Source organism: Nerophis lumbriciformis, linkage group LG23, assembly GCF_033978685.3.
Source record: "Nerophis lumbriciformis linkage group LG23, RoL_Nlum_v2.1, whole genome shotgun sequence".
Taxonomy (NCBI): domain Eukaryota; kingdom Metazoa; phylum Chordata; class Actinopteri; order Syngnathiformes; family Syngnathidae; genus Nerophis; species Nerophis lumbriciformis.
In genome coordinates this window covers 10,686,501-10,692,500 of record NC_084570.2, presented here as the reverse complement: position 1 = coordinate 10,692,500, position 6,000 = coordinate 10,686,501, and the positions used below count along the sequence as shown (strand labels likewise).

At 39.1% G+C, this 6,000-nt stretch overlaps 1 protein-coding gene across 10 annotated transcripts in view; it reads right to left on the bottom strand.

Annotated features, from left to right (window-relative positions):
- The window catches only part of atp11a (ATPase phospholipid transporting 11A), a 100,971-nt gene that overhangs the window by 51,450 nt on the left and 43,521 nt on the right, over positions 1–6,000 (bottom strand). The gene's annotated exons all lie outside the window — the stretch shown is intronic.

Below are 6,000 nucleotides of genomic sequence, written 5' to 3'. Positions count from 1 at the left end.
TTATGACCAGCTGGAGTTTGGAAAATGTCGCTCATTGCAGCTCATTACAGAAGGTTTAGCACTGTATATTAGGGGTGGATGTATAGTATCGATACCAAGGTAGGGCTGGGCGATTATATAATCGTGATCCATAATCCAGATAAATTTCAGGCCGATCAAGGTGAATAGCTTCTAGTAGGGGTGTAACGGTACGTGTATTTGTATTGAACCGTTTCGGTTCGGTTCGAAGGTGTACCGAACGAGTTTCCACACGAACATATTAAGCTAAGCTAAAGTCTTAACAAGCTGCTCTGCTTCCTGCTGCCTGTCTCTGTCAGTAATCTACACAGCACCCAGCATTGTCCCACCCACACAACCATCTGATTGGTTACAAACAGAGCGGTAATAGCCAATCAGCAGTGCGTATTCAGAGCGCATGTAGTCAGTGCTTAGTGTTTAGCAGGTAAGCATCAGGCAGCAGACTCTCCCCAAATTATAATAAACACCTCCCAGTCAACTACTAGTAACATCACTATGAGCCCGTTGACGTTCTAGAAACCTAAACGGCAGCTCAGCTCGCTCGCAGTCCTGGCTAATTTGCTTTTAGCGTAATGTTTTGTGTGTGTGTGTGTGTGTGTGTGTGTGTGTGTGTGTGTGTGTGTGTGTGTGTGTGTGTGTGTGTGTGTGTGTGTGTGTGTGTGTGTGTGTGTTATGGACAGCAAGGCCCTGTCTGTCTGTTATTTCACTTCACCTTTTTCTGTGTTGATTGAGCTGTGTTGAAGCAGCAAAAAAGGACATTATGTTAAATGAAGAGTTTCTGTCTCTGATAGTTGATATAATAATGTAATTGCATCATTAAGCCTACATGAACTCCATGGTGTTCAGGGATGAATAGTCTCTCCTATTGCGATTGTACTATTTTTTCAGCTATAGTTACATTAATCATTAGTAATGGAGCAGCCTAGTTTTGAATGGCAGGGTCCCTGCTATCACACGTTGATAAAAATATAACATTTACATAATAAAAATCAACTACAGGCTTCCCAAATGCTGTAATAAATTAAGCATGATGAGTTGACTTGAAACTGTTTAATGTTGCACTTTTTATATGTAGAAGAAAAGTTTTGTCATTTTATTTAATCTGAGCAACAACTTGAGGCAGTTTAATGTTGATTAACGTGGGCAGAATTATTATAGTGTTCCCAATGGTAAAAGGATAAAGCCATTGTTTAAAAATTTGGTAAATAAATAACCAAAAAATGTATATTTAGTTGTTTTCTTACTGTACCGAAAATGAACCGAACCGTGACCTCTAAACCGAGGTACGTACTGAACCGAAGTTTTTGTGTACCGTTACACCCCTAGCTTCTAGCATATATTTATTTAATCAAACATGGCGGAAATGTCCGTAAATGCGGCCAATCAGAGTCGACATTTTCAGGTTTCACTTCCGGTTACAAGGTCCTACAGAAATATACAATCATTGACATGAACAGACTGACAGACATTGGAGCTGAATGCTCAGCTGAGGGCAGAGAAATAAATGTTAGCCGTGACTTGGAGTTGTTAAGCTTAAGGCCCGATGAATTCTGTGTTAACGGAAATGCGGACGGAAACACGAAAAAGGCCCGTACAAAAGGTTTCTACCATTAAATGCGGAAAGTCGGGGAAAATATTGTAATGTGACTGAAATGCTGTCATCCGTGAGGAAAAGGAACGTTTGTCTGGGGAAAGTGTGTTCATGTGGACCACGCACTTCACCAACAATCACTTCCATTGAGCCGGGCCAGCACTCGAGCCGGCAGCCCTCTATCTTTCTCAGACCGCTCTCTGCCTGCCTGCAGAATACTATCACTCAGACCTTGAAGCAGTTACCTCAAACACACGTGTGAGAAAAAACTACAAAACTAAATCCAAAATAAAGAGCCGAACACTTCCCAAATGACTTCTACTTGTCAGATGGTGATGCTTTTTTTGTTGTTGTTGCAAATTTCTGTCAGGAACTTGCAGGGCAGTAGTTGGCGTGACCCCAGGATGCGGAGACAGGAAGCAACTTGTAGGTAAAAAGAAGGTGTAATGTGCAAAACGGGGGGTTGTTGAGAATAAATACATAAATAAATAAATAAATCGGTCTAAGCCTGGACCCGTAGAGAGGGGGTCCAGACTGAGACCAAAGGAAAAAACAACTCATAGCCAATACACACATAAACATGTGTGTATTGGCTATGTGTATAATCAATTAAGTGTTTCTCAAGGCTCATCATCGAAAGCGGCTTACATCACACCTAATTGTCTATGGATGTTCTCAATCATCCAGGTCATTGTAATCTCAGGGCATTCAATGGATCGCAATCAAACAGCCATTGCGAGGCAGCACCTCACACTTTCTGTAACATCCAGGAAGAAATGATTTCAGCCAACTTGAAAAATGTCCCATTTATAATCTACCCAAAGGAACCCAGATTTTTTCGTATTTATAGGTTTGCCATATTTAGAAATCATACATTTCCTATCAATCATACCGTATTGGAGAAATCATGGATGTAAATGCTACTAATTGAGAACAGGAAGTAAACACGTGTTAGTAATTGCAATGAAATGGAAAAAGGGTAGGATTGAATAAACTTAGCGTTTTCCAGCAACATTTTGGACATTGTAAAGAGACATTAAAATATGTAAAATAATTGATGTATCATGTTTGAACCGTATACATCAGGGGTGTCAAACATACGGCCCGAGGGCAGGATCAGGCCCGCGAACAGGTTTTATCCAGCCTGTTGGATGAGTTTTCTAAGTATAAAAATTAACGTAAAATTTTTGAATGAAAGAAACGGCTGTTCTCAATGTGTCCACTGGATGTCGCAATAGCAATTATTTTTATCTTTGTAGATGATGCTACATATGTACAAAATAAACCACATGATGTTGTGATCAGTCAAATGATCAAACTACATAAATAACATACTTTAATTTGATTTTGATATAATTTGTTTATCCTGATGGATTGAAAATTAACACCAATGTTCATCAACTGATGAATATTATCACATAATTTATTCAGAAAAAATAAATAACGACAAATAAAGATAGACTACTATTATCCGCAACATGTAAGTGTAAAAAAAATCCAACAACATTATGATTTGTACATTCTCAGAATGTGCTTGTTCTATTTTTAAACAAAGAAAACAATCTGAAGTTGCCTTTAATTTTAAGTTATCGTGCCGTCATTTGACCAGTTCGGCCCACTTGGGAGTCGATTTTACTCCATGTAGCCCCCGATCCAAAATAAGTTTGACACCCCTGGTATACATGTTCAAAATAAACTTCAACCAACCAACCAATAATTCACGGTTCCTCACGGGGAAACCTTACAATGTATTAATTCCGTAAACTGATATAAAATTGTATGAAATTGATTAGCTTATTGTGAAGTAGAACAACTTTTATTTCTAAATGCCAATGTTGAAACTCCTCTTAGATACACATAAAAAAAGTGTTAGTGAAATCCCCTAATGTTGTTTGGTGCTAATTAGGGCTGCAACAACTAATCGATTAAATCGATTGTAAAAATAGTTGGCGATTAATTTAGTCATCGATTCATTGGATCTATGCTATGCGCATGCGCAGAGGCAATTTAAAAAAAAAAATTTATAAACCTTTATTTATAAACTGCAACATGTACAAACAGCTGAGAAACAATAATCAAAATAAGTATGGTGCCAGTATGCTGTTTTTTTTCAGTAAAATACTAGAAAGGATAGAAATGTAGTTTGTCTCTTTTATCCGATTATTAATCGATTAATCGAAGTAATAATCGACAGATTAATCGATTATCAAATGAATCGTTAGTTGCAGCCCTAGTGCTAATTTACCTACAACATTAAACATTATGTCGCTACTGGTCCGATGTTTCTTAAAAATGTTGTTAAAAAAAATAAAAAAAACTACAGCCTTGTCCAGTTGTTTACTGATATATACATTCATGTTCAAGTAACTTTTACTGCAAATTAATATCAGCTCCAAATATCGGTTATCGGCCTCCTTGACTACTAATAACGGTATCGGGCCTGAAAAAACATATCTGTCGATCTCTAATTCTAACTACTGTAGACTTTAGACATCCTTTTTATTGTCATTCCAGTTTGATGATCCATTCTCCACTCCATGACTGTCATCTTTCAATGGCTCCCTTCTTTTCATGTCTCGGCAGGAAGGCCTCTAAACTCTAGCTCTCCTATTGATTGTGTTCAGCTTCCATCCGCTTCAGAGCTATTTGCACAAAAGCCGGTCTGCGTTTAAATCTAATCAAATGGCATCCTTAGGAAATAAAATGCAGCTTATACTATAAAAGCCACCGGCGTGATCTGGGATCTTCAGCGTTTGGGCGTAACTGGAGACAATCGGCTATTCTGAACCCTGGTAATCTTTTCGAGCTGCGTTTCATGTTTCAGGACGTGGCGGCTTTCAGGAGTGTATTTATAGTTTGAGGGGAAGCGTGTGTGGTCAGAATAGAGGAGGAGATGGAAGATGGGAGCTGGCAGACACACACACCAAACAAGTTGACCCTCTCCTATTGTTCTTGACAATTAGGTTTCCTCACTCTCTTAGAGGCAGCATTGCAAGCAGGACATTGACCCGCCCACTCATTGAAAGCCCTTCCTAAAACTGTCTTGGAAAAAACAAAAAAATATGGATATAGAATAAATCTTTGGCCGCCCAAGTTTCCGCTGAATCCTACTTGGTAATTTTACCAAGACCTCTTTGAGACAAATGTATTATTCCGTTTTTGTGGAAACTGTTTAGCCCTTTACTGTTCTGTTGTTGTCATGTGCTAGGAATTCACCAATTGATCAGCCACAGACCAGTGCAGTTCAATTTCCGTGAAAAAGTATGTGATCGGTCAATGCCGATTAATGCTTTTGTACGCTAAAACACAACTTTTCCCCTCTGGCTTTATTGTTGGTCCCCCAGCTGGCAAAGACAGCTAGCAGCTGACTATGTATGTCTATTCACAGTGCAGAGCAGCTCCCCTCTGGGATGTGCCGATCGATCTGCCACCGATCAGTATCGGTCGTTTTCCGTCGAAATGCCGATGTATGCCTTTTAATGCCAATCACAAATGCAGATCCCCTCTGGCTGACATTGTATTAATTTAAAGTCCCACAGATGACAAGCGGCTAGCAGCTAATCATGGGTCTCCATACACAGTGTGGAGTCGTTCTCTTAACCTCTTAAGGCCCAAGCTGTTTGTTTACATGCTTTTTTTATTTCTCTTTGCTATTTGGGCTTATTGGACCCCAATTAGAATAAAAACTTAAAATCATCTTTTGATATGATGTACTTAGTCCATAAGTACACAAACGTGTACTTCGTGTGTAGTGACATGCTAATTTATATTTTTTTACACTTTTTTTTCCAAATGTAATTGTATGTTATACTCTTCTGACACCAACAGATAGCAGTATAAGTGTCCATATGTCGGTATAAGACCCCAATTCAGTAGTGTACACAATTTTGGAAATAAGAGCTAAAAGGTGCTATCCACGCATGTGGCCAATAAGGCCTTTAGAGGTTAAGGCAGGCCCGTTTAACTGGAGGCAAAGCTTTTAATTCGGCCTGATGAACATCACCCAATGGGCTTGATGAAACCATTCAAAATAAGGTTGCTCATGTATGTGGTACTCCCGCCACCCTGCAGGGGGCAACAGCAATACATATGTGTCACGATTAAAGTAGCAATGGGGTGAGTAAGAAAAAGATGCCACTATCCACCGTGAAATCTAAATAAATCGCAAAAATCTGACTTTTTAACAGACACAGGACAACATAGTACGAATGTAATGAAACTGCTGACTTTGTGATGTCGTTTGTATCAGTGGTTGTGTCGTTTTTTGGCTGTTTAACTCTGGCGATCAAATCTTGTTTAATACATGCAGCGTTAAATTTGACCGGTAGAGGTAAAGAGAGTAAAGCTACACCTTCGGTTTAATTATGTTGAGCCACATGTGTCCAATGTTC